Source organism: Lacerta agilis, chromosome 6 (assembly GCF_009819535.1).
Source record: "Lacerta agilis isolate rLacAgi1 chromosome 6, rLacAgi1.pri, whole genome shotgun sequence".
NCBI classification, from domain to species: domain Eukaryota; kingdom Metazoa; phylum Chordata; class Lepidosauria; order Squamata; family Lacertidae; genus Lacerta; species Lacerta agilis.
Genome location: NC_046317.1, coordinates 42,353,288 through 42,381,168, shown reverse-complemented (window position 1 = coordinate 42,381,168; position 27,881 = coordinate 42,353,288).

The window sequence follows — 27,881 nt, the reverse complement described above, 5'->3', positions numbered from 1 at the left end:
TGGGGTGGGTGAAGGAACAAAAACCCTGAGCCTACATCTCGACAAGGCAGGAGAATTGTGAGTTTAAGGAAATCAAACACTGAGGGTAGAGGTTTAAAACGGGTGTTAGATGGGGTTGCACACCCGCTGAAGCTCCATGTGGACTGAGTAGGAATCTTCCTGGAACTGCTACCAACTGGGAATACGCAGGTGGAAGTGGTAGTGGCAGCCAGTAACTGTGGTTCTATCTAGAGAATTCTGCTCTTGCTTTCATTACTACGTACCTGGAACATCCAGGCTAGACTACTGCAATGCTCTCTATGTGGGGCTGCCTTTAAAGATGCTTTGGAAATTCCTGCTGCTGCTGAATACAGCCACAGTTGAATACTGAATAAAAGGTCAGCAGCACTGGAGGCTAGTGCATTTCAAAATTCAATGTAAAATGCTGGCTTTAATCTTTAAAGTCTTAAGCAGTCTGCACTCAAGCTGCTTGAAGACTCCCTTTACCCATATCAGCCTGACCACACTTTAAGATCAGCAGGAGAGATACTACTCATCAGCCCATCTCAAACAGTTAGATTGACAGACACTTGGGAGAGGGCATTTTCTACAATGGCCCCACACCTCTGAAACATACTGTTATCTGGGGGTCATCACTATAGGCCTTTAGGGAAGTCCTAAAGAGACATTTATTTTACTTAGCTTCAGTTGGAACGGTTACTTTATTAGGAGGCTGGTGGCTTTTGGTTGTACATATGTATTGGATTTTAATATTTTTGGACTGGAAAGATTTTGTGTGACAGTTGCCTTTTATCAGTCAGTTGTGGTTATCTTTGTTTCTTACTTTAATTGTGTAAATAACCTTGAAAGGCTTTCGCCCCTAAAGGGTTTCCTAAACTTCTTTTTAACAGCAGCAGCAGCAGCAGCAGCAGAAATAAACAAACAAATGGTTAAATAAATAAATAAATAAATAAATGATGCTCAGTTTTAGCTAGCATTCAAACTTATGACTGAGCTATTTCCATTTACCCTGTTTGAAAGAATGGGTCGAATTCAGCATTTCAGTTTTAAGCCGATTATGTTTCCTACACTTTTAAATCATGCTATATCTGAAGAGGAAAAATAGCATTCTGATAAAATTATATTGTTGTTATTTTATCATTTCCGTAAGCAAGGAGCTTTGGAACAATGCTACGCACACTTTCAGTTGAGCATTGTTGAATGAAAGTTTATATATATATATATATATATATATATATATATATATATATATGCATGACAATCACACCTATAACAATATTTTGTATCATACTGCATAAACATATTTCTAGGCATATCAGAGGTGCAATCCTTCAGAAAAATGAGCCTGTTTAAAGGCGAAGCTACAACTTGGACTACAATTTACATTATTCCCCTGCCAGCTTTGTAAACAGTCAGAAATGACACAGTAACCACTTCTTTTCTATTAAGTTTCATTTACATATAGAAATAATCACTTTCGTTTTGAAGGAAAAAGTAGCCTTTAAAAATTAGGGGGGAGGGAGCTTGTAAAGAGTCTTTGTGACAGGATTAGGGCCCTTTGTCAGTTTCCTGCTGGAAATCATCAAATGTGGGCAGCCCTTGAGGAGAAAAGATTTGGGAGAGGAAACTGCATGGGCCCCCAGTCAGGATCTGGAGCACAGTCTGGGTTGGGGCTCCACAGCAACTTTTTATTCAAAATAAAAGCGGTCCGTTTAAGTGCACTTTTTAAAACACACACATAAATTAGAGCCAAATTAGAGATGCCATTATTCATGCAGTTAACAATTACTAAACAGATAAACAACTACCATGGGAACTTTAGATTGTGCCTGTGATGTTGGAGGGAGGGTACAGGGTAACGTACCCATGTCAATGTCATCCCCATGACTGCTGTTTATATTCAGTGGGAAACACACCTTTGCACCAGTTTCTTCAGAAGAAACTGCTCATCAGAATTTTGTTTGACTGCTTTATGATAATAAAAAAAAATCATCAACATACATTGCTTGACACACACACACACACACACACACACACACACACACACACACCCCTGGCCTGGCTGCCACTCTTACCCATTACCTTTGTTTCCAAGTCAACAGAAGCTATTTAAAAGTCAACATCACAGTTTCTAAGAACTTGAAGACATTAATCTGACTGTTCCTACCCCAAGTACCCCACCATTATTGTTATTTTTGGTTCTGGCAAATACGGCATTTTTATTAACATGGTAATGCAGAAAATTGCATTTTTAAGATGCTGTTTGACCATCTGAAAGCCATTAGCTGTTCAAAATAACTGCCATGTGATCTCATAAGATAAAAGGACACCAGATTCCTCCAAGGACAACAATCAGGGCACAAAGGACTTGACAGATGTTCACAAACTGCAATAAATTCAAAATTTGGTTTGACGGGGCTTTCAGTCCAACATGTGAACAGGATTGCAACCTTAGTCTGGTGCACTGGAAGCAACAGAAAATTGTGATGTGTAAATAGACTTGATTCTTCCACATCAACTTGCTCAGGAATAATGATGAGCACTGGTATTCTAATTCCCAATGATTTGATCATTCTATTGGTGTGCTCACCCATCGCATTTAGGAGCAGAAATCCAGTGGTATAAATCCAAATAAAAGAGGTGGAATGAAATATTGCACAACTTATACATTTAACCTCAATCCAGAAATCAATTTTGACTTTCTGAACTGCAAACATTTTCTCATTTTGCTTTATTGTTTTCCACACTCCAAAACTATCTTGCATCTTTCTTGAAATGTATCAATAATTTACCAAAATCTACTGAATCACAATCATATACCTTATTGCTCTATTCATACTTCTGGAGTAGCTGTAATAGAGTTGGGAAAAGAGCCTCGGCCTGGTTCATGATTAACATATTAGTCTAAATGAAGTTTATCTCCCTTGAGGCAGTTATGTGTGTGGGCTTTCACCATGCAAACTAGCAGAAAGTCAATCCTGTTGCAAACACGTGCTACATATTACCATATTTACATTTTCCTGTTTGGAAAGATGGGAAGCTTGCTGAGGTCCTAGGTTAGGTGAGCTGAGAGTTGAAACCTTAAACCGTTTCATGCTTATTTATTTTATGATCCTATTGGGTCCAGTGTTTATCCAGATTGTTCAACCATCTGGATTAGATAATTTGTTGGAAATTAACAGTGCTTGATGGTTATCAGTCTCAGAGTGATTAAAACTGGTTGAAAATTTATGGAGGCAGGCAGAGATGTCCTACACTGAAACATGGATCCTCCCTCCCCGAATAAATCCCCTGATTTATGATGAAGTGATAGAGGATCAATGTGAATCTCGCCTCTCATCATCCATCAGTTGGATCCCAAGATGGAGGTACAAAATGCTAATGCACAATGCATCATTCTGGACTCTAAAACAATTCAGAATTAGAAGGTTGAATCTTGAACAGCCTTGATGGTACTGTAACATGTTATTTGTCTTGCCACCCATATTCTTCCAGTAATCCAGTTTTGATCATATCTTGCAACAAACTAAAGAAATAATGAACATGTATCTGCCATTCTGTGGCTACAGCAGCCTTTCCCTGGTTACTAACACATAGACAACAGTGGTTAGGCTATATTGATCCAGAAATGATGGTTGCTGGTAAAAGGCACTACTAGCCACTAAGATTATATGGGCATCTAGTGACAGAGATGGGCTCAAGAGTATCCCCAGACTATGAATGTGCACCTTTGGGGGAGTATAACCTCATCCAAAGCAGGCAATTGACTGATTATATGGACTCAAGAATGATCTGATCACAGCACCTCTGGCTTGCCACAATTCAGTCAGGTTACTGCCTTCATCCAGCCCACCACCAACTTCAGACATCAGTCCAGGGCTTGCACAGCTTCTCCCAATTCAGATGTTACAGAGATTATCAGTAGCGTACTGGTGACAGCTCGCCCTCAATCTCCTTACGATCAATAGCTTCATAGATGTTAAATAGTGTTGGGGTCAGAATGGTAGCCTGCAGCATCCCACAAAATAACTACCAGAGGGGCAAGAGATAATCAACCAGCGCTATTCTCTGAAACCAACCCTGGAGAGAAGACTGGAACCACTGTGAAACAGCAATCCCAATACCCATTTCACAGTTTAGGAGGAAACCACTGAGAGTCCAAGTAAGAATAACAGGGTCACATTCCCCTTGTCCTTCCCATGATAAATGTTGACCATCAGGGTAACTGAGGCCTATTCGGTTCCATAGCCAGACCTGAACCCTGAGTGGAATGGATCAAGAACAGGTTTGGGAAGATACTATGGCCAAGGGTATCAGAAGCTAAGTAAGAAAAACAGAGTTACACTCTCCTTGTCATCCATTTGATAAAATTCATCCATCCTGACAAGACAGAAGTACTGTTCTTGGGGGACAGGAGGAGGGCAGGTGTGGAGGATTCCCTGGTCCTGAATGGGGTAACTGTGCCCCTGAAGGACCAGGTGCGCAGCCTGGGAGTCATTTTGGACTCACAGCTGTCCATGGAAGCGCAGGTTAATTCTGTATCCAGGGCAGCTGTCTACCAGCTCCACCTGGTACGCAGGCTGAGACCCTACCTGCCCGCGGACTGTCTCACCAAAGTGGTGCATGCTCTGGTTATCTCCCGCTTGGACTACTGCAATGCGCTCTATGTGGGGCTGCCTTTGAAGGTGACCCGGAAACTGCAATTAATCCAAAATGCGGCAGCTAGACTGGTGACTGGGAGTGGCCGCCGAGACCACATAACACCGGTCCTGAGAGATCTGCATTGGCTCCCAGTACGTTTCCGAGCACAATTCAAAGTGTTGGTGCTGACCTTTAAAGCCCTAAACGGCCTCGGTCCTGTATACCTGAAGGAGCGTCTCCACCCCCATCATTCAGCCCGGACACTGAGATCCAGCGCCGAGGGCCTTCTGTCTGTTCCCTCACTGCGAGAAGCAAAACTACAGGGAACCAGGCAGAGGGCCTTCTCGGTAGTGGCGCCCGCCCTGTGGAACGCCCTCCCATCACAGGTCAGGGAAATAAACAACTACCTGACATTCAGAAAAAACCTGAAGGCAGCCCTTTTTAGGGAAGTTTTTAATGTTTGATATTGTTGTATTTGGTTTCTGTTGGAAGCCGCCCAGAGTGGCTGGGGAAATCCAGCCAGATGGGCGGGGTACAAATAATAAATATTATTATTATATTATTATTATCAGGGTGACCAAGGCTTATTCATTTCTGTAATCAGGCATGAACCCCAACTGGAATGGGTCAAGGTAATTGCTTTCATCCAAGAGTGCTTGCAACAGTTGCATCACAACTCTCGCAACCACCTTCCCTAAAAAAAACCAGGTATTTGCCACAAACCATTGAGTCCCGGCTGGCCTCTCAATTAGTGTTTGTTGGATTGGTGATGTATATTACCAAACGTACTTGGGGAGCCATTAACCACAATTATCTGCCTCTATTCTGTTGCACGTCAAGTGGCTTCTGTAGTGTCAGAATGTGCACACAAGAACTAACTGCATCAAACTGGAATAATCTAGTTCCAGGATTCTACTATCATCAACTCTTGAGACTTTAGAGTTTAGAGACTCACTGAATTCTCTGCCATTAAAAATCCATATAATCTCATAATTAAAGCCCTGTGCATTTGAAAAATTTGCATGCATATTTGCAAATGCTTTTAAGATAATGTTGAATGTATTCACAGAGCTTTTATCCCCAACATACTTTTTTTAAAAAACAAATAAAAAAATAAAAAATTCCTTCCAGTAGCACCTTAGAGACCAACTAAGTTTGTTCTTGGTATGAGCTTTCGTGTGCATGCACACTTCTTCAGATACCAGATACTTTTTTAAGGCACACTTTGCTTTGAAATTGCTACTAGTAAACCAATCATGTGAGATTTTTGTTAAGAGCATGTCATTACGTCAAACCCTCCCAGCAGAGCCTCGGTAAATATATATTCGGCAGCTATTTTGCAGTCATTGACATTTGACAGTGTACTTATATTTCCTCCTCTTAGCATGTTTTTCTCTTGAAGAGCACTTGACCCAGGCCAAAAATATCCCACAACTTTCATCATTATTTACTGAGTGGCAGCAGCACTAAAAAAGAAATTCAGGATTTCACAGGCTGTTAAAGTTTCATGGAAACCTGAGGTCCATTTCTAACACTTAAGTATCTTGTTGGCAAAAAATAAATGTGGCATTGGATTTAATTAGGAGATGTGGTATCACTATTTATGCAGCGAATTCCATGAGAATGTGAAAGTTAAGAGTGCACTTTGCATTGAAAGCTAACCTTTCTTTTGCTGAGAGATAGCAAATGATGTAATGCCATTTCTCTTCATATTAAGCCACTGAAAAGTTTTTCCCCTGTTTTAACTTTCTTGAAATCAAAACCTGATGTTTAGAAAAGATGTACCTAACTTTTCCAAATATTTAGCAGGAACTGCATTATAGAGCAATTTTATATTTGTCCATTTGAAAGCAGGAGCCCAAATATTTATTCCCCCCCCCTAGTCTTTTATATTTGTTGTCACTTAACTTTTGCCCAAAATATCAGCCTCACCCATGGAAGCTTATTTTGACAATTATGTGTGTGTGTGTGTGTGTGTGTGTATGACACAAATTAGAATTTTTGACATATTCATTACCTAAAATTAAAACATAATTAAAACAATGGAAAAGCCAGTGTTGTTACTTCTTTCAGTAATGTACCATTATAATGACTTCCCCCCCCCTTAATTTGGAATGTCATTTTCAGTTGAAAGAGCTGTTATAGTACTCTGACTATAAGGTTGGGCTAGGATCTGGAAGACCCAAGTTCAAATCTCCACTCAGCCATGAAGTTCACTAGGTAACATTGAGCTAGTCACTATCCCTCAGTCTGATCTACCTCACAGGGCCGTTGTGAGGATAAAATAGGAGGAACTATATTTGTCACCTGGAACACCTTGGAGGGCACGATATAAATTTCTGGGGGGAAAACCTAGACCCATATCCAAAGAGTTCCTTATTTGTGTGCACTGGGACTTCTCCCCAATGGTAGCATCTTGTGTTGCATCAGAGACTCCTTTTAAAGACCTCCCAAGTGTCAGGATTGAGCTGTCAAGAGATGAGGGGAAGCTGTGAAAGGCAGGCACATACAGAACCTCCCATGTATCATTGCATCCCCCATAACACATGGTCTCCTCTGGGGCACCTGCAATAGAAAGTCTCTGTCCAGGCATTTTGATCGTTTACCACTGTTAATCACATGGGGTTGCTGTCTAAAGAATTGAAACAGACAAGGAACAGCTGGCCTCAATATCACTCTTCAGAGCCATTAATTATCCTAGGAAAAACGCATTACAGGCAAAAGTGGAACAGTTTCTACAGAGATATCTTATTGATGTACTTAATAGTCTCCAAGTTGCATGACCACATTCCCCCACTCCCCCCGCCCAAAGTGATTGGGTTAGAAACGCTTCATTTTGGGGCTGTTTTCATAAGTACACAGCAGGGGTGAGAGTGACCTGAGAATCATTTGATACTTTTCTGGAGGTTTTTTTTCCATAGTGATGGCAAACACTAGAAGGACACAGCTTAGTGGTATGTAGTAGAAGTTTATGGGTTCAATCCCTAGGATTTCTATCAAGTAGCAGGTGATGGGAAAGAGACTTCAGAGAGCTCTTCTAAAGAGCCACTGGCTTCCTGAGTCAACAATACTTGGCTAGATGGACAGTCTTTCTTTGTAACAATGGTTGATTATCTGATCATCAGTTTCTTCTGTCATAACAACAGATAATACAGAAAATATATTTTTATGATGCAGTTTAGTTCAACCCTTACTATGATGGACAATTTGAATTGTGAAGGCTGGTCAAACCTGTTTTTTCTCGGGGGCAACTTAAACAAACATTGACTGGGGGGGGGAAGGCTAGCATGCATAAGTGCACTCTGTTAGTGACTCTGCCGTGGGGAATTGTGGTTGTCCTATCAGGCAGCCCTTGGGTCTGTGGCTGCTGTTGCTGAATGCCTGGTCAGATCACTTCCTGTTGAGATTTAGGCTTTCAACACCATTTCCCCTCTGCAGAGGCAGGGGATCAGCCTTGGGAGAATGATCGATCTAATGAGAGCCAATGGGCCATAGCAATCTTCCAAATGGTGATCCTGGTAGGGTTGCCCTGATTTGACCCGTATCATGCAGCAACCCTCAATCCAGGGTCAACTCAGCCCTCCAATTAGCCAGCAGGCCGGCAGGCTAATGCCAGATTCATACCCAATGCTAATACAGAAGAATCATAGAGTTCAAAGGGCCCCTACTTACACCTGTAATCTAATAAACCTAATAAAATAAAAATTGTGACCTATTTCAACTCAAGTATTGTGTCTTATTTCACCTCTTCTCTGGCCTGGCTGGGCTGCACACCTCCTGCAACTAGGTATGCAATGCTATGCCGACTGAGCCAAATTTATAACTTTTGCAATGTATTTTCATCAAATATTTTAAGTGCCTATCCAAAATTGCTTCTTTCTACTTTGGGTGTTTTTTCACCTTCATCATATGCATTTCATAATCCAAGATAGAAGGGGTAGTTTTACATAGCAGGTAAATGGGAAGGAGGGAACCAACTTTGTGACCTCTATTGGCTGCCCACCTTCATGATGGTGGATCAGAATGCTTTGCACTCCCCACTTTCCTGAATCATAGGAAGTACCTATGTAACTTTACAGGTGAGCTTCCTTTGGCTATACATACAGTTGAGGAGGGCAGCCTTCCAGCTTTGTTTTTTACTAGATACCTGAGATTCACCAACCATTGCCAGCTGAAAATACTATGTTGGGAGCAGAACTGATTACCTAAAGCACCCTATGAGCTGTAAAGTGGGATAACCTGCAAAAACAAGCTCAGATTGGCATTAGGGTTGCTACAGGTCAGGACCTAGACCTATCTTTTGGTGGAGCGTATGTACTGCAGCAAGATTATAGCTCTGAGCTGGCTATGTGAATCATGCAATTCACGTATTACAACACCTTCACTGGCTACTGGCTCATTTCTGGGAACAGGTTATGACCAACAAAGTCTCTCAGGCTCAGTTGGAAGAACATGAGACTCTTAATCCCAGGGCTGTGGATTCATGTCCAATGCTGGGCAAAAGATTCCTGCATTGCAAGGGGTTGGATTAGATGACACCTGTGGTCCCTTCCAGCTCTACAGTTCTATGATTTGCAACCATAGTATTGGGAATATTGCAGTCCTCCCATATAAGCCTGCCCATATATTAAGTTCTTTCGGAGAGGGCCTTCTTTTTGTCCCACCAATATTTGAAGTGTGTTTGCTAGGAAGTCAATAAAGGCCCTCCTTAATGGCTGCTACCAGGCTCCAAAACTCCTTGCCAAAGGAGACCCGCTTAGCCCCTTTTGTGATTACTTTCTGCTGGCAGGTAAGTATGTTTATATTCAGACAGGTGTTTGACAAGCTAAGCTGATTTAGTTTCGGTCAGTGTAAACATGTTTCAGTTTCAATTTGTTACACTGTCTGTTGCATTTAATCAACATGTATTATTTGCCTCACTTTGGATTGCTATTTTGTATCTTACATTGCATTTTACTGGTTGCCCTGAGAACCATTTGGTGGAAAAGTGGGAAACAAATGTAACAAACAAATAAATAAAAACAATGTTCCATCTCCTGTCTGCAGTTTGGAAGTCCATCCTCAGACACATCAGGTTGTGTATGCTCTCCCTCCAAGCCATGCAACCAGAAGTAAAATTTACCAATTGGATCAGTTTCTTATCACAACTGACTTGCTTCATTTATCCAATTTATATTTGGATCCTAAGATCTGTGACACCGACACTTTTGCCTTATTGTTTATTTCAACAAGTTACATACCACTTATCGCTATAGTTGCTAAGCAGTATACAATGAGGTTACAAAATAGAAACAGAAGATAAAAATGTTTTAAGATTAGCCATAATAATTAAAAATGCTGTCTTAAAATGCTTGATGATTTGTTTATTTTTTAAGTCTTCCCCAAGCCCCCAAAGTCCAACGAGTGGACCTGTCTGATCTCAGCTAGGAGGGAGTTCCACACAATTGGAACATATCTAATGGTCTTGTTGTGGGATGTGATCCATGAGAGGCAGTCAAATGCAACATTCCTTGTTTTCCTAGAGTGGACATGCAAAGGGATGTTTGGTCCAGCCAGTCAAAACTTCCTGTTCCTCGTGGGCTGGAGCATCCTTTCCTTTGCATGTGACTAGAGGTGAGCGTGACCTTACCTGTCCAGGTAACAAAAGGACGAGTCACATAGCACTCTCTCTTTTTTACTTCCTTCTTCGTTCGACCAGCTTTTTAGCTAGGAATGCTCCGCTAGCTTCTCAGCTAGCAGAAGCACTGGGATTACTTCTCCATATGGGGTAGATCGACATGTACATATTTGTAACTAAGTCTGCCTTCAGGAATCCAACTGTGAACTGATATGAGTAAACTTCTTTTATTGACTTTGAATAAGATTGTCGTGTCTTTATTCTTTTAAGAGGGATTAAAGGGAATTTACCTGGAATGTACAATTCAATCTGAGACAGGCTGAATTGTATGATAGTGAGAGGCTCACACGAGCCTGCAACCACTATCTGCTGTGCATGAGAAGGGGAATGTAAACTCTGCTAAGTAAAGGAACTTGCTAGTGCAAGTTAGGAAGGATATTAATAAACAATATATCCTCTCCTGCCACCCTGAACATTCCCACACTTGTTACAATAGGTTTTTGGCTCACAGAATGGCCATTACTGTATGAAATATAATTATGCTTAAAATGTGTTTATTTTTCATCATTTTCCTTTTAATGTTTCTGCTTCTGACAGAGACAGAGGAAGTCTCTATGAGAGTCTTCCATTGGAAATCGTGTGCATTTCCTTGTGCACAAAATGCCAGAATTAAAAGGATGCAGTAAGAGGTGGGACTCGGCGTATGTGAATGTAGGTGAAGGAATCCATGCCTGTAGAAGCACTTCAAGTTTAGTTTTATACTGACATTGACTCAAATCCAGTTACCGCTATGCACAGACTACTTACTAAAGCATATCAACCTAAAGGCATGTTTAGACTGAGCAGTGCATCGCAGGAGCCTAGTGCATTAAGTCTTAGAGAAAATGCAATAAGATGAGCTAAAGTTAATTCACTTCCAGGTCACAGACAGGAATGAATTGGTCCTGAATCACATCTAAATTTCATTAGCAAGTCTCCTGGGAGGCAAAAAAAAATAAAAAAAATATGTATGCACTTTTTAAAAGGTGCCTGCATCAAAAAGTTTTATCAAAGCACCAAAAAATAAAAAATAAAATAGAATAAAATTTGGGTGGGGAAGAAAGCAAATTTAGATTTCAAGAACGATAAATATCCAATGTGCTTGGAAGACTTAATTTTCATGCTTTGGTTGGAGTTCATTAAATACTCGTGTGTGCAGGTGTTTCCAATCACAGAATTTTAACATTTTGAAATAAGAAAACCCCCACCTCATTTCACCTATTGGTTGCACCTTGATAGATCTTTCAGAACTTGAAATTACATATTTGAATTTTTTTAAAAAATGTTAAATGTGGGAACGCTTAAAGATGATTAAAAGCAGTAACAACTCAATTTTAATAACATTTGATATTCTCCATTCTGTGGGTTCAGTGGATTAGGTGGGCACAAGAGTATAAGCATTAGAGTGAAGGTGAAATCTATGCCCCATATCCTCTTTCAGTCCTGCACAGAGCAAGTTAGTTATGCTCTGGAAAAGGTGCATTATTTGCATTGCGGTGAGAGGGCGTAAGGGATGGGGACAGGGGAGGTGCGCATAGGTTTTTTTTTTCCATTCACCTTTATGCTGCCTGTTGATGAGGAGAAGAGGGGAAACTTGTCTCTCTTGAGCGAATGAGGATCCTTTGCATGCAAGCGCTGGACTTGTAGTAGACTGGAAATTGCCCACAATTACAGTGAAATATACAGAGTCCACCCCCCACCACCACCACTTAAACATATGGTATGTTTCAAAAGTCTTTTTTGTTAATCTATTTGTTTTTACAGGCTTTCCTAATTGTTAAAAGATTTGTCATCACCATATATTGTAATGGCACTAAATGCTCAGGGTTGTGATTTAGTATTTTAATGTGTTTTGATCCTATGAATTCTCAGATTTTCACTATGGTTTTATTATTGTGATTTTTCTTCTAAACCACTTAAGAGTCCAACCCCTTGCAATGCAAGAATCTCATTCTTGTTCGGACTCAGAGCAACTAATTGTTACTCAGCGTAGACCCACTGAAATTAACGGACTTAACTTAGTCATGCCATGTTCTTGTTCTTTATAATCTGCTTTGCATTTCATCTGAATGAAAAGTGGCATAGAAATATAATCACTCAGCCATCAGTTTCAATGGGGCTACTCTGAGTAAAACGCAGTTGAATACCACCCTCTGTGACTCTCTTGGTAGCACTGATGGCATTACCAAAAAGACACTCTTTGCTGATACAAGACATGGGGGTGGTGGTGATGGGGTGCATGCAAAGATAAATTATATTGTTCCTGGAAGGTCAAAGAAAGCCATTGCAGATGCTGGTGTCACATGATTCTGTTGATGGACACCTCCACATTTTGCACCAACTGACCAGGGGGGTTTGGCTCATGTTCTCTTGATAACTCAGCTTTAATTTCTTAAGCACTTATTTATCTGATTTTAACTTGGGGTACAGTTGTTGCCCTGTTGCGGCTTCAAAGGTGAATGGGAGTCAGCCCTGGACTTGCTGTCTTCACTAGAAAATACGATTCCACATCAGCCTTGGGATGCTTATCAGATCACAATGAACCGACTGCATGCATCTTTCCAGGTGGTTGTACTTCAGGGCCACTGGGCCACGTATAAGGTAAACAAGCTATAGCTTAGGGCCCCACTCTCTTGCCCCCCCCCCCCAAATTAAAGGAAACCTGGATGTACATTTCCAAAATATAAGATAAAAAACAAATAAAATGAAATCTACATACAGCAACAGTGTCTTATGTTGTGTAGGCTCCCATGGTGTAAGTAATGGGCCCCGCCTGCTAGCCTGCTCCCTAAAATATCACTGGTTTGCTCACTTCTATATATAGGGTGCCTACATTCTACACGGACTGGTTGCATGGCAACAGGTGCAGTTGGCTTTAGATATCTATTAGGTCCAGAAATTACCACATAGCGTATATCCAACACAAAAACAGTGACAATTTGTTGTTGACAAAGGACAGCTGGACATATAAAGGGCCCCATTACCTTCAGCAGCTTAGGGCCTCATCAAACCTAAATCTAGCCCTGTACGTAACTAACTGGTATGAGAGGAGGCCGGGCCGGAAACCTTGTGTTTAGTATTGGTCATTTTGACAGTGGATTGTCTGAGCCTTCCTGGATCGAGACGCTTAACCCATAATTCTCCCCTTTGCTTGCTCCTTAAGGTGCTTGCTGCATATTTCCTCTTATACTACACCCCCTTTTTGGGATGCTGCCTGCTTACGTGTGGTCTCGAGGGGTGCCAGAGCAATAGCTGGCTGTTCTTTGGCTGTGGGGGCTGCAATGTTGGAGCTGCAAACGAGTTCAATTAGCAGTTCAGAGCGGAGACCCCACACACGGGGCCTGGGGGAGGGAGGGGGAGCTGCCATTCTTCCCTCCTCACTCCCCCAGGGTGAGTGCGCCGACCCCTGGCACAAGGGTCATGCCACACCGCAGACAGCGCTGGAGCTCAGGAAAATCCACAGATCAGAGATGCAATCTGTAGCCCCATTCAATCCCCCTCGCTTGTACAACTCAGGGGGTCAAAGCTGGATCATTTGGAAAGCATTTGCTAACATATGGATTGCCTTTAAGCTGCGACTTTTTTTAATTCGCTGCATTTCCCAGTTTCATTTCTTAATTGTGGGCTGAGTTTCCCTGACTTGCGTTTCCTGTGCCGCAGAAAAGCATCGCTGCAAAGAGAAGGTGAGGTCTGCATCCTAATCCAAATAGACCGTGACAAAAACTTCTCCTGTCATGTCACTTCACAAAGGCAGACGGCGAAAGGACAAATATCCCGAACCTCCCATGGAGCAGCCGCCTAGCCAGGAGCCAATTGTATCAAAAAGGCCTCATATTTATTGCTTTGGAAACTGTCAGAAAATCTTTAATTGAAAAATGGCAACCATTTATCTCCCAAAATGGGGAACTTGTATTTGGGGAACTTATTCCACTTATGCCTTTATGTTTACTAGCATGAAAGGAGCCAGCCCTGACCCCTGAACAGCCATGAGCCCTCTGGATATGCTTGCTCATATTGGCAGGCTTTCACATATGGAGAGGTAAAGCGTTGCCTGGATTCAGCTCTGGATTCATATCCTTTGCCCAACTATGCCGCCACCACCATCACCCAGATGCATCTTTGCAATACGAGCTATACAGCAGATTTGGAGGTGGAAACACTGGTGCTTATTTGGGGAAGGAAATTAAATGGAAGCACTAAAATAAGTAACTACATCTCTCTGTGGGTGTATTGCAAAGAACTGTATGAAAGTCTACTCGCAACTATACAATTAGCATGGCCTTATTCAGTAATTTGCAAAATTAAGTCCACACAAAAAGGTTAGCAATCAGCATATCTGTAAAATTATTTCTTCCTCATTTCCAAAAAAAGAAAGAAAGTGCCTGGCTCTATCTTGAGCATATCCTGCAAAGCGAATGGAATGTAGTGACCACTCCACCATCCGTGGAAAAGGTTCTTCCTCCCTGTTTTGCTTTGCTTTTAATCATTAGTTCTCTACTTCTGGTTTATTTGTTTGTTTAAAGAATTTATATCCTGCTGTTTAGCCGAAAAGCACCCCACAATGGCTTACAAAAATCATTTGTGGCTCCGTTTTGAGCAGAACTGTTTCTCATTAGCCCATTTTTAATAGAACTCTCAACCAACTATACATTTTTACTTGATTAATTATCTGCCTTTCAACTGATTTGAGTAATGAATTATTAATCAGTTACATTTAAATAAATCTGCATACTATCAACATATCAGCAGAAACATCTTTTATACTCAGAAGTATAGGATTTTGCATTTTAACAAACAAAGCCTAGTAGCCTCTGCTAGTTTATTCCCAATTGCAGTGAGACACCAGCATCAAAATAGCCTTGAAATATAGTGTTATGAGCACATGCAAAAGGATAACCATTTCACAGTTTTGTAAAATAATAATAATAATAATAATAATAATAATAATAATAATAATAATAATGCCTGGTTTACCAGAATTCTGATATTGTGGAAGTATATGAGAATAGAAGGGGAACGACATGTTTGCGTGAACTATGACAAATTTTGATACTATGGTGCAATTTTGTCTGCAGCTAATGATTGTTGTCATGGGCAGTACTTTGGCTCAGTACCATTCCTATCTCTCCTCTGAACTGAGCTTGCAAACTGACAGAGAAGTTGCATCAAGCAGATGTTTCCCAAACTATTGAATCCCAATCCTTCCACACAGAAACTGGGACAATTCTTGCACACATGCCACACTAATGAAAATATTAAGGATCCAATTCAGATTTTTCACAGAAGTTGGCTTTTTGTGGTAGAAGAAAAGGCAGATTTTTTTTAGTACATTATTCCAGAATACTAGCCAAATAATGATGCTGTTGTGTGACAGCATGCCAAAACCAAAAATACCCTGTGCCCCTAAATAGTATGGAAAGGCACTTTCCAGCTGATTGTTTGTAAATCTATCAAAGTTTATTCCGAAGTCTTTCCCCTAAATATTAAAGTGGGGGTGTGAGCAAATGGCCTCTCAATGCCCCCCAATATATTTGTGGACAGGGGGTGCAATATCACTGAATTTATTATGGGGAGAAGAAATTCACAATGTTTATCAGGAGTGGGGCACACCATAGCAGTGGATGGTATCACAGTTTCTTTATGTGAAGAGAAAGCTACTATGTTGGCAGCTTGGCCACCATTTTGTATCCTCCACAGTACCTCAGAGGTACAGAGGTACCTCCGAGGTACTGATGGTGGCCACCACAAAAAAGATGGACTCTGCAGAGTGGCCTTCTTTTTGGGGGAGGTGAAATAATAATAAAAATCGTAGAAATTTCCTCAAGAAATGGCATGCCAAGTCTGACCACCTACCTTAGTATTGCCTACACTAACTGGAAATGGCTCACCAGGGGTTCAGGCAGGGGTGTCTCCCAGCCTCACCTGGAGATGCTGAGCAGATTGAACCTGGGACTTTCCACATGCAAGGTAGATGATCTACCACTGAGCTATGACCCTTTGCCTACTGAGAAATTTTGGCTCAGCTGGACAGTAAAGCAACGTCAGGTCTTGTTTGAAGTCTCTGAAATCTGTCCTACTCAGTGCTCGAAGCTGCAGTGCCTGGGCTGACAGCCTACGACTTGAGGCTATAGGAAGGAAGTTGGCCCAGAAGCACTGATGGAGAATACTGTGCTATCACCCCCTGGCCTTGTATAAAACTGTGGCACAGATGTATCTGCATTGTGAGGGCCGGAGATGCTCCTAGCAGGACATTCTGTATCTGATCCACAATAGGCCAGTTAGAAGCAATACTGGTGAGAATGTATCACATAGCCATAGCAATACAATATAGTAATCTAACTATAAATGAAGAGCAGTGCACAAGATTTGAATATACATATTGTTTGTCTTTTTATTTACACACCTCTATATATCTTATCTGTTTTTATATAAAGGGCAGGTTGATTTCTCCCAGCAATCAAGAAACTAACCAAATCAAGTCAGTCCCATCTCATCTTACCCGTCCCTGAAAGAAATCAGCATCCTTTCTTACATGAGGACAGAGAGCGCATGTCAACCTGCAAGTGTAGCCAAAATCAAGATGGGGTGCTCAGCCATCCCACAACTTGTTGCATCTTCCCCCCAAGGAAACTGAAGTTAAACAAAAACTGTGAGAGGCTGGCATGGAGGGTGTCAGCAGGCGTGTTTTTTACATATTGGCAAAAATCAGTTGTCTCTCTTGACACATGCCTGATTCATATGCCTGCATGGGCAGATGAGAAGATTAGAAGCTAGATGCCAGTGTGAGATGTACTTGAAAGTGAAGGATCTGTGAGGACAACCAATGAAAGATGTGTTTATCTGTATATTTCTGTGTCAGCTGTCTAACACGCCAATAATTACTTGCCTTTCAGCCTGATACTTACAGTATTTGGATGCAAATCTCAAGGAGGTCAATGGGACTTACTCTCATGTAAGTGTGTATAGGACTAACACTTTAATCTTATTAAAGTCAGTGGGATGAAACTTAAATCCAAGCACTTTGGCTTATCCAAGTTTTGTATCACTGTGCATTTGACTGCATGTGTATGTACATAAACTTTACTGTGTATTAATGAACACACGTTAATGTGGTTATTGAACAACCTGGGAAACAAGGCAACACCCAAAATATAAACTGCTGGCTGGAACCTATCACCTACTATAGCCTGTTAGAGCCAATTTTGGATACTTTGCTTACTATTTTCTTGGCGGGCAGCAAGCATTAAGACAATTTTGATGTTTTATTTATGAGTGGTGGGAAATTGTAAAGTTTTCTTTTCCCCCCTAAAAAACCAACAAAAAACTTCTTCTCCGCTTTCTTCCCAGCTGAAAACCATTTCCCCTCCCCTCCTATGCCATTCACCTCCCATGTTCTCGTCCATCTGCACCTTATTTGTACAAATGTTCCCGGGTCTTTAGAAATCATCTTCACACACACAAATACCCACACACCATCCTGCTTCATATTGTGCCTTAAACATTTGTGAAGATTTTTGTCTCCCTCAGTACAGAAAAAGAGAGAGAGAGAGAGAGAGAGAGAGAGAGAGAGAGACACGTTAGCGAAGGGAGGAGGGGAGAGAGTGGAATCACCCAGAGAAGTGCCTTATTCATTCTCCAGAGCCCCCTCTTTAAAGCTGCTTTGCAGGGCTCTTTAATGTTGGGCAAACTGAAAAGAAAAACAATAATTAGAGATAATTGCTTGTGTCCAAACACAGGCATCAAAGCCTTTGGGACTCATTTGTCATGGGCCCTGGTGTGTGATCCAGAAAAGTGACCCTTATTTTATTTAGAGTGGGGGGACACATAGAAAGTGGCAGATGGAGGGACCCCTCTGCACTCTCCGTCAGCTCAGCTGTGTCTGCCAAGGAGAATAGGCACAGAGGCCGGGATAAAAGGGATGGAAAGAAGGGTCACAAGAGGTTGAATAATTACCAGGGTAAAGGGTAAGGGAGTGGGAAGAGTGGAGGGTACTTCACCACCACCTTGGGGTTAGCTCCATGCATGTGGCAGGCTGTCTGGGGGCTGATGGGGTGGGCATCCGCTCTCATTAACTCCATGTTTGGGGGAATCACACACATTAAAGGAGGAGGAACCTCATTAAGACAACGAAGATCTCAACTGAAGCCCTCGGTGCTGACTTCAATGGAGGTGGTGAATCACCACCTTCGGCTGAATGGGGGTGACCTGAGAGCAAATGAACACTTGATTTTATAGGATTTGGGGGTCCATCAGCCAAAATTTGATAGATAAAATATTTAAAAACAAACAAACAAACAAACAAAAACAAACCACACACCACAATGTCTTCATTTGTTATGTGCACTTACACTCTCCCTCTCCTTCCCTCTTTGGCTAGAATCTAGCTACGGGTTTGCAAAAGTTTCACAATAGCAAACATTCATAAAAGGAGGCTTATTTTCAAAGCAGGCTCAGTTCTATTCTTTGGATCCTGTGGAAGGGGATGGCGGGGGAGGGGAGAGGATCCAAATGGCAAGTGGAGAGGAAGGAAGAGCTGTTCACAATTCTGATTTGAAACACAATCAATAGAAAGAAATATACACAGCAAACATAAGGCTGCTGGTTGCTGCTGCTGTTTCTTTTTTTAAAAAAAAATGGTCCGCTGTTGGCAGAAAGTTGTGATCACGTTTACCATGTTAAAAACTCCCTATCTGAGGTTTCATACTTTACAGCCTCCATCTATTCCACCCCCCTCCCTCTTTAATAGTGAACTGGGAACTTTTAAAAGGACACCTTTTTTTAAGCTGCTGGTATTCTCTCTCATTGCTGCCCCCACCCTCACTCACAGCTTCTTTAAAACCAATCCATTAAAAATGAGAGAGAAAGGAACGCCTTTTAATGGAAGGAATCGATCAAAATTAGAAAAAGCATTGGACAGACTTGCCAATAAGATAGCTCTGATCAGAAAATGAACAGAGCAAGCTCAGCTATGGCACAACTCCAGAAAAAACTTGTATGCTGCTGTCTTTACAACTCATTGCTTTGTATGATAAACTGGAGTGAAGGTTTTTAGCTGCCCAGCCTGCCTCTCTGTAATGAGACTGTAATGACCTAAACGATCTGTTGATTAGGGACAATAAATCTGTCCTTTTCATCCTGTCATTTCATTGGCCTGAGTAAGGTTATTGGCTTAAAATAAACTCAGCCGATTTTTCAAAAAGGCTTTAAGCAGTAGGTGGGTGGGCATGAATCAAAAGTTCCTGAATGACAGTCATACTTTTTTTAAAAAAAAGAAAAAGAAAGGAAAGCTTCACAGGAAAAACAATAGTAGATGGGTTGTGCTCTTTGTACATGTATATTAATTTATATGAGATTCAACCTTTTATAATTAATTTTACGTGGGATACAGCTTGCGCACATATGATGTATTTTATTTCCCAGGTTTTAATCTGATTTTAATGACTTTCCCCCTCTCTCTTTGTATGTGTGAAAAGTTGTTCTTTCTAACTTGCAAGTTCAGAATATGGCAGAAATAAGGTGTAAAACAGTATTCTGTAATCCATAACACATTTACTATCGAAATGCCCCACTGGTGTTCGCACTTCATTAAGGTTACTTACTCAATTGGTTTACGGACTAAGGCCTGTATCCTACATGTGCCGTGAATGCTCAGCAGGGTCAAACATGATAGGCTGAAAGTATCGATTCATTAATCATTATTAATTGCATGAAAGCCCATATGTGTAATTGCATAAAAGCCATTATCAAAGCAGTATTGCAAATTAAGCATTCACGAAGAAAAAAATAAGACAAAAGGCAGCAATCCTGACATTTACCTGGGATTAAGCCCCATTGAACTGATTAGACAAATACAGGACTGCACTGTAAAATCTAGCAAATATTGTATATATTCCTGTGTATGTAGACACATCATGATGTGCTCTGAGACACTAAGGGAGAAAACAGTTTAGAAATTGAATGATTGATTTAGTAATTGAAAAGTGGTCAACTAAATTGGGACTGAAATAATGAAACTTAAGTGTATGCATGCAAAAATTTCAGTGTACATCGAGAAAATATTATGTGAACTGGTGGCAACAGGCCCATAAGCTGTTTGTGTACAGTACTTTCAAATCAGGTGATATTGCATGAAGCAACCATCAGGGCCATCCCCCCCCCATTACTTTTCATCACCTCAAAGGTAGTCTGAAGAGTTAGGGAGCAAAACACCGCATGGGTGAAGTCCTTAAAGCCCTGGAATTGATTAACTTTTTCACTGATTGTAATTTTGCAATGCAGGCTTTTGATCCAATTTTAATCACATCTGTTCTCTGCAAAATGATTTTTTTTGGGGGGGGGGGAAATGGCAGTGCTGGAAAAGTCTATTTTGTGGCTAATGAGTTTAAGATGATTTTTTTCTAAAAGTGAATAAATGGATATTATTTAAAATAGAGCGTCTACAGTTTAATTAAAATCATCTGATCCTAATTTGATGTAATATATTTGTTTTTCGCTTGTTAAAAAGCTAAAAAATGCAATTCTATGTATTTTTTTGACTGGAGGTAAGTTCTACTGTGTTTCAAGGGACATGCTCCATAGTCCAAGCTAAGTTAATTAAACAAAATTATGGAATGCATTGAAAAGCTTAATTATTTAAAGAAAAAAGTATTTTAAGAAATATCATATGGAAGGGACATGGGCAACTTATTGCATCTCCTAACTAGCTAGCAGTTTTTGCAGTAATCTGACTGCAACACATTTATTAGGCAGTAAACCTCATGGAACCCAGTGGGGCTAACTTCTGACTAAATAAGCATAGAGCTACATTCTGAATTAGGCTATGTAAATGAATTTAGTTAAATGTCTGTGTGCAATTCACACTGCAATTCATACTATTATCCACAGTCCAATTTAGACATTATTAGATCGCTGCTATGTGTAGGAATACATTTCTAAATAGCGTTTTTGAGCAAGGCAGTGTTCGACACTCCGGCAAAATATTTTTCTTTAACGCACGTGGGTGACTCTGAAATTGGCTTGCAGGAATATTGGTCTTACTCTTTCTCATGTTATTGCTCGCATCCACAGCACACCTTTCTTCCTCCACTACAATATTTTGCTGAAATGAGATCAGATCAGATCGCAAATGAAAACAAAACAAACAAAAGAAGAAGAAAAAACCCGAAGCAAAATACATCACATTCTTTTCTCTTTCTGGGAATTGCGCTCAGCAGAGCACGTGAATGGTGACTGTTCTCCTGCAACGGGAGGCAACCTGGGCTCTGAAAGAAAGGAAAGAAAAAGAAGTACGGGAAGGGTTGGGGAACACGTTTACCTTTTTCAAACGAGGGTAGTTCCAGGAAATCTCGATCCGCAAAAACACCAATCGTTTGACCTCTCCAGATCTTCTAAAAAAATAATTTTAAAAAAATCCATCTACTTTGAACTTTCCACTGTTTCCTTTAAATATTTGCAAAACGGCAAAGCTCGCCGCTTCCGACCATTGCAATAATCCTGCTGCGCCCCCTAGGCGTAGGAAAAGAAAAGAATCTTTATTCCTTAAGAACATGCAAAACGGCAAAAAAGTTGTTCTGTCCACACACACACACATCCTGCCATGAACTTAGAAATGTTTTTATTATAGGAACTTGAGCTATAACCTCACAACGAACAATAATGCTGTTTTCTTAAGAAGCCTGGATTTAAAGAAATAATAATACTGCTTTACTTAACACCCCCCCCCCCCAAATTGTGCAGAAGCAACTCTAAACCCTAATATATAGGCAGTGGATTAAAATCATGAAATGTGTTGCCGGAAGTAGTCTGGTTCTGTTTTCTGTCATCACTGGGGTAAGACCAATGGCACCTGATAGTTAAAATTCTTATTCTTATTTTGCCATGGGAAGATATTACAGCTGAGACTGCTAAACTGCCAAGGGCTCCCCAAATGTGTATTTCAAGAGGGAAAGGATGTATCATGTATGCACTGCAAGGCCTAGCAGAGAGCAAGGAAATTTGGGGTGCCCAAGGATTCTAGTAGATATCAAATCCAAACTCCTCCTCCTCCTCCTCCTCTTCTTCTTCTTCTTCTTCATCATCATCATCACAGAACCCACATTGACTGTAAAAAATTGACTCAAACTAAATTTCAGCAGTATTGCTCCACCTGACAGCTAGTACAGCACATTTAACATTTTGCCAGCAGCTCAGCATGACTGGACAATTTTCATTCTTTGTGGGAGTTTCCCATGGCAACCTGGAAATTGCTTTGGGAGAGGAATTTTGCCTTTTTTCAGCTTTTCACACTGTGCGCTTTCTACAAATGTAGGGATGGGGGTGGGTGGGAGTTCAGGCTGAGGCTTCTGGGCCATATTCTAAGTGCTGCACATGCCAGTGGTGGGTGGACCAAAGGCAAAAGTATGCCAATTCTTGCTTCTGTACAGTAGGCTACATTCCAGCAACGCCAAAAAAAACCAAAGTTTCTACCCACACACACATTTCAATACAGCAGCCAATTGGATCAGGCAAGCAAAAACCAAAATTTGCACCCACACACTCACTGCTTTCTGCTCTGCTTTCATGGTTGGAGGCAGTAATGCTTTTGAACCAGTTGCTGGAAACCACATGAGGGGAGAGTGCTATGGGAAACACTTGCCTGCAAGCGCTCCAATTGGAGAACAGCCTTTACCAAAGGTGTCATGGGCTTCGAAGACACTCGAACTCAGGACGCAAGGGACAAATGTGCTAAGAGGAAGGCATGCTTGGCAAATCCACACGGTGATCAACTCCTCCCCGGAAACCAATGTCCCCAGTGTGGAAGGACGTGTGGGTCCAGAATTGGCCTCCACAGTCACTTACGGATTCATTGTTAAAACCGTGTTTATGGAAGACAATCTTACTCGGCTACAAGTGATGGCCAAAGAAGAAAATTGTGCTTGGACACTGTGAGAAGGGGATGCTGCAGTCGATGGGCCATTGGATCTTCCTATGTTCTCTTTCTCCCTCTCTCTTTCCAAACTCTCTGGAAAGGACAAGGAGCTAGGTGAAGTCATTGTCCCCCCCCCCTCCCCTGCTCTCCAGTCTTCTTTATTATCTGGGCTACTTGGGGAAGCAGCTAAGGTCAGGCAGGATCTGACAAAACCTGGGGATTATTTTTAAGAGGGGAGAGTTGTTTGCAAACATACAAGCTTCCTATGGCAGGAACCAATGGCATAATTACTTATGTCAACATGAGTTTACGATCCCACTATCATTTCCTTGACTGTGGCGTTTTTAATGACGGGGGATGACCTTGAAGTTACTTATTAGATACACCTGAACCAGGCAATAAACTGAAACTGACTAGCTGAAGTCATCTGCGCTCTCTGACCCAACAGACAACAGCCTCCACAGCAGTAAAACCTTCAAGGGAGAAGGGGGAGTAGAAGACGCAAAAGTGTTTCTACGTCTGTCAGAACTGTGTTTTTCTCTCCCCAAGGTCTCTGATCTGGGTGCCGCTTGTTATTCTAAACCACGGGGAATAGGATAACAGAGAACTCTGTGCTTACGGCCATCCACAAATTTCAGTTTACTTTGCCAGGAATAAATTGACTGGATGCAAAGGTTTCTCCCGCTAAACAGTATAAACAGTACTGAAAACAAGAATTTAAAGCTGACTTTAAACATTCTCTTATCTTGGTTTGTTTCTTTGCTTTGGTTGGGAGACTCTTTTATCCGCAACCCCGTTTTCCCCACTCCCTTAAATGCCCAAGTGTGCCTTTTTCAAACATCAGATGTAGGATTTAAAATGTGAGTGGGGAGCTTTCTGTTGAGAGTTTTAAATAAGGCTGTTCATTACGAGCAGCAGGATCATGCTCACCCATTAGTGATCTGATGCTGAGACCCAATGCTGCAACAGGACAATTCAGTGTAAAGGATGGTATTTAAGGAGCCCTTGCCACATGACCGACTTCAAACAGAGCCAGATTGTTCTTTTTCTCAAATCGGATCAAAAATGGTTTAGGGGGGAAAGGGTATCAAAATTCAGTATTTTGCTGCATAAAAAATGACAAGATAGATATGTATGGTGTTATGTTTGCAACAGTCCTTTCCAAACCAGCACTGGGAATGCAATGGATGCAGAGTGAACAGGAGTGTGAACATAGCCTTTCAATATGTGTGAGTGAACGGGGGAGGAGCTGCAAGGTTAAAGAGATGTGTAAGGGACATGGACTCTCGTGCTGGGAGCAGGAAAGCGCACAATACCCTCTTAAGTTTTTATTGCATTCCCTGTTACCTTTACATTGTGTAATAGCTCAACTCAGAGATAAAACAGTGGAACCAACCATTTTGACTCCCCTCTATACTTTCCCCATTACAGTGGTACCTCTGGTTACGAATTTAGGTCCGTTCTTAACCTGAAATTGTTCTTAACCTGAGGTACCACTTTAGCTAATGGGGCCTCCCGCTGCCGCCGCACAGTCGCTGCACGATTTCTGTTCTCATCATGAGGTAAAGTTCTTAACCCGTGGTACTACTTCCGGGTTAGTGGAGTCTGTAACCTGAAGTGTTTGTAACCCGAGGTGTTTGTAACCCGAGGTACCACTGTACTGCCCATCATGAATTCTTTGGCATATAATATTCCAGTTTGGCAATAGGAGGCAGGTGACAATTAATGGAATACATAAATAAGATATTATTGCGAGGAACAGTCTTTAAAAAGAATAGCACAGTTGCTTAAATGTTGATAGATTTTCCCATGAGTAGCATATTTCAAAGAAGAAGCGGGGATTGTTAAAAAAAAGGTTTCTTGAAATACAGAGCATGGTTTTAGAGGGGGGGAGCAAGTTACATCTGCAGTATTCTCCTGCTAACCTTGTTGTAAAGTGGGTAAGTGTTTACTTTTTATGTAAGTACATATTTTTTTAAAGTATAGAGAGGGGATCGTGAGGAAAGGCCATAGCTTTGCACGTAGAAGATCCCAAGTTCAATCTCTAGCATCTCCGTACAGCGCTTGGGAATGCTCCTGTCTGAAACACTGAGGGAAGGCTGCTAGTCAGTGCAGGCAGTTCTGAGAAGCAAAGGCCATTCCAATTCCCCGCGTCACAAATACTGACAAACTGAGGCCAGCAAGAGTCCCACAAAGCTGTGCACATCTCTATGACTGGAGCACGACTTGCACATCCTAGGGCAAGCATTCCGATTAGATTTATCCAGAGGTGCTACTCCAACCCTGCAAAAAAAAAAAAAAAAGTTGCCGGTGATGGAAGTGCAACAGAAATTATTTCTACACTGAGAAGAGGACAAAAACACAATATAATCTTTGGGAAATAATTATAAATGCCTTGCCTGAGCAGAACAATGCATTCTACAACTGTGCTCTCTACACAGAGCAACGCTAAAATATCCATATTTAATCTGCAGTTAATTAGCTGAGTAAACAAGTCAATTTAGTGTCACTAAAGCTGTATTGAGGGGTAACTCTGAGAGATGAAAAAACATTTTAAGGGGATTCTACTCTAACTATTTAGACTTGCTGGATGTTCAGATTAAGATCCAGCCATGAATAATGGATTTCTAGTTGGTAGAAAAGTTTGGAGAAACAAGAAGCAGGAAAAAAAGCCATTATAAACTCCCATGTCGACGGGAGCTCAGAATGAGTTGAGGGATCTCCGCTTAATGCCTTGCAGGGTTATTATAACGTCATGGATCACTGATTGCACAAACCATGGCAGAGAAAAGGGAACAGGTTTCAGTCCCAAAATTGTTGCCTTAACTGGATTGTGGAGATAACTGCAAACAATGACATATAAGCAAAATGCTTTGACAATCGCGTGTGATTAAACTGAAAGCTATCCTATCCGCTAAGCTGCTTTCCATAACAGTCTTCCATCTCTCCCCCACCACCCACCACCAGAATACTCCACCCAGATGCCCAACTGTTTTTCAGCCCAGGCTCTGCTGTCAAAGGCACTTTAGTAGAAAAAGTTCAGGACATCTCCTCACAGAAGAAAACGGGCTGTGAAAACATAACATGAAAAGCTCAAATGCATTGCTTGGGTTTTAATTTTGATTGACTTCTACGCAAGTTCAGGAATAACAATGCTAAATGGATGACATGGGGGGCTAAGGAATGCCCTGGTCTGTGGTGCAAGCGCAGGAGAAGACAAGCAGGCCGCCTGGTTCTGTTAATGAGCTTGGTACCAGGGGATGCCTTTGGGTGGGGAGAGTGGATTTTCAAAAACCAAACAATCCAAACATTGGACACACTGAAAATGAGCAGCCCTGAATAAGAAAAGCGTACGTTTAGAAAAACACATGCACACAAAGCAACAGACATTAAAGAGCATGGGAATCAGCTGCATTCAAATGTAATGAAGGCTTGTAGCAGGGAGGCAAAACAGTGCCCCAAGAAGTCTTCTACCATATGCTTTCCTCCAGTTCTCCTGCTCCTGAACAGCCCTAGCTATTTGAAATCAAAGCTTAAACCCATAAGCTCCCTGTGCTGATTTAAAAGTGAAACGTATCTTGCTCTGCATCAAGAAGCAAGCAATGCAGAACAGTTTGCTCTGATATGCCAAAGAAAATGAAAACACAAGGGCTTTTTCAGTTCTATCACACACCCACACTTACTGCAGCTCTTGGGGGGGGGGGGTATCCGAAGGACAAGAGATGAGGCATAGTGCGAGAGGAGAATTGCCAAAAATGAGGTAAAGGCACCCATGTAAATGAATCAAATGTCCCAAGAAAGTCCTGTTGCATGGGTGGTCGTCGGCTTATTTTATTTATTTAGGTAATGACTTCTATACTAGATTTCAGACAATCATCTCATTAACCCATTTGTGAAGCATAAAACTTACCAGAACAATTAATACAAGAGTAAAGGGGGGGGGGAAACAAATTTTTACATCTGAATTATAAAACCAGTCCTAGTCAATAGTCCCCATTATCCAACATTCCAATTTAGACTAGGGTTACCAGATGTCCCTGGTTCCTGGGGACAGTCCCCGGATTCACCAATCTGTCCCCGGACAAAATCTGTCCCCGGAATGTCCCTGGATTTTAATTAATGTACCCGGATTTATGCCTGGGGACTTCCGGCGAGGCAACATGGCAGGCGCCATGGCAGCGAGCAGCACTGGAGGTCCCGGCCATGTCAAAGTTCCAGCCAGCCAGCCCACTGGCTGAGGGGGGGCACTATTTAAATGAGGCATGCGGCAGAGAGCTTCTTCCTGGCTCGCTTCCTCGACCAACGCTCGCCCCAAACTCGCGCAGAGCTGCCCGCAGCAGAAGAGCTCACGGCGCTCTTCTACTGTGGGCTCTGCAAGCCTGAGTTGTGGGAGGCACAGAGGTGGTGAAAAAGAGTATGAGAAGCATAGAAAAGAGCTGTGCCGCATTGCGAGGCAGAGAGAGAGAGAGAGAGAGAGAGAGAGAGAGAGAGAGAGAGAGAGATGGAGCGTGGTGGCAGCTTCTCACGGGAACAAAGAGGCACGAAAGCAAAGGCTGAGGGGGAAACGGGGTGGAGGAAGGCAGGTGGGTGGGCTCCTTTGCTTTCTCTCCCTCCTCTCCCTCCAATGGCCACTGCGGAGATGGTGAGTTTAACAGGGGGCGAGGAAGGCACTGTGGC